Raw genomic sequence first — 2,131 nt, 5'->3', positions numbered from 1 at the left:
AACCTAAAAGGATAATAGGAATTGATAAATTGAAAAAGAAAAGAAATAAATGGTCAAAATGGAAATTCTTTTGAAATCCAATTCTTTTATTCTATAGTTATTCAAAGATAATTTCATTTTTGAATGAAGTTACACGACACAGTTCTTCTGACTATTACTTTACTCACGAGTTGCTCAATGAATCTGTTGATTTGAAATCCCGACATTGGTAGATGTCACAGATGATAAATCAATCTTTTTTTTTTTTTCTACCTCTGCTACTCTATCTTTGTCAGTGCCGTCTATAATGACTGATGAATCAAGAACTTTCAATTGGAACTGATTCTGTCAATTGGTATTTTTTCTGATCATCACATCTCGCAAAAATTGAAACTTAGGTAAGTGCTTTATAAACATATGTAAAAAAAAAAGAACGTATCTCATTTAGCTCCTTCATGCCCACTATAACTAGTTATTTCGGTTTTCTACTAGCTGCTTCAACTATAACCCCAGCTCTATTGATTGGTCTGAGCAAGATACGACTTATTTGAAATTAATTGAATGAATAATTCATCAAAATAAATAGTTCTGTGAGATTTCAGGTATTCGATAGTTCCTTCCCGCGTTAATTACCAATTCTTGATCATTGAGATTCATGGGTGATTCGGAGTAATATTTAGGGATAGATATTACCTCTATTTTTACCCTTTCCAACAAATTGAAATGATTGAAGTTTTTCTATTTGGAATCGTCTTAGGTCTAATTCCTATTACTTTGGCCGGATTATTCGTAACTGCATATTTACAATACAGACGCGGAGATCAGTTGGACCTTTGATTGAGTAACATCTCTTTTTTGATTGACCTCCTTCTTAAGCTGCAGGAGGTCAAATTCAGGTTGCAGTTCAAGTTAGTAAAGTTATTTTATTGTGATTCAACATTACAAAAACAGAATCACGCTCTGTAGGATTTGAACCTACGACATCGGGTTTTGGAGACCCACGTTCTACCGAACTGAACTAAGAGCGCTTTCTTATGACAGGAGATACAACTGTAAAGAAAGGGATTCTTTTTGTACCCCCAATACACCTTGCATGCATGTAGTATCATAAAATGCAAAATTATGTCCAGTCCAGTCCAATTTGAATCGATCTCAACTGATCCCTCGTTACTGCCCATAGGAGAAGTAATAGGTAGGGATGACAGGATTTGAACCCGTGACATTTTGTACCCAAAACAAACGCGCTACCAAGCTGCGCTACATCCCTTTCAATTGTTGTACAGTTTCATTGTAGGGAATCCTTGTCTTGTTTTCCACATCGTTATTTCCTAATATCTAGAGACAATTTCTCTTGCCATTTCTTCTTTTTGATTTCATATAATCAAAGAATTATATACATATGAAACCTAACGTATAAAAAAATGAATATTTATCGGTAATGCTCAGTAAGAAAGGGTCATCTTTTTCTGTTTTAGGGACAAGTAGATCTAATCCACCGGATTATTGTACATATTCATTTTCATTTTAGTTCGGGATTAGGGATTTCGTGTACAAATACAAGTGATCTTTAGCTACAGATACATCTGATCATATATGTATTCCAATAAAGAAGGAGGATTTTCAATGCGAGATATAAAAACATATCTCTCCGTGGCACCTGTGCTAACTACGCTATGGTTCGGGTCTTTAGCAGGTCTATTGATAGAGATCAATCGTTTATTCCCAGATGCGTTGACATTCCCCTTTTTTTCATTCTAGTTATTGACATGGGAAGGGGTGAAGAAGATTAGAGATACAACAAATTCTCTGTGACTAATCCACCCTTTTGAATTTTTTTTTTAAGTTGTTTAGGAAGGAAAGAGAAAGAAAAGTGGATTAAACCTCAGCGAAACTCGGGCTCAGCATAGAATTAATAGAGGGAGAACAGAAATAGAAATGTGGGTCTAGGACAGGCTGTTCAAGAGCATACAAGATAGTAAATGAAATACTGACTGGGATTAGAAATAATGGATAGTTAGAAATAATTGTATTACTTATTATTACTCTATTGATTGCAGCGAAATCTTTCATAATTGGATTTCGAGTTATCAGTTAGCAACTTCTATTTATTTTTCCTTCTTTTCGTATTCTTCGATTCAGATCGAAAATAGAA

General features: G+C 34.4%; 2 non-coding genes across 2 annotated transcripts; both read right to left on the bottom strand.

Moving 5' to 3' along the window:
• Nucleotides 1-933: 933 nt before the first annotated feature.
• Nucleotides 934-1,007, bottom strand: TRNAW-CCA (transfer RNA tryptophan (anticodon CCA)). Its single transcript has one exon. It is a non-coding gene; the product is annotated as a tRNA-Trp (tRNA).
• Nucleotides 1,008-1,172: 165 nt separating this feature from the next.
• On the bottom strand, nt 1,173-1,246 carry TRNAP-UGG (transfer RNA proline (anticodon UGG)). The gene has a single exon. It is a non-coding gene; the product is annotated as a tRNA-Pro (tRNA).
• Nucleotides 1,247-2,131: the final 885 nt, after the last annotated feature.

The sequence above is a fragment of the Tasmannia lanceolata genome, unplaced genomic scaffold, assembly GCF_043159265.1.
Source record: "Tasmannia lanceolata isolate RefF3 unplaced genomic scaffold, GAP_Taslan_0.1 ptg000475l, whole genome shotgun sequence".
Taxonomy (NCBI): Eukaryota; Viridiplantae; Streptophyta; class Magnoliopsida; order Canellales; family Winteraceae; genus Tasmannia; species Tasmannia lanceolata.
The sequence above is the reverse complement of the archived record's forward strand: the minus strand, read 5'-3'. Positions and strand labels throughout refer to the sequence as shown.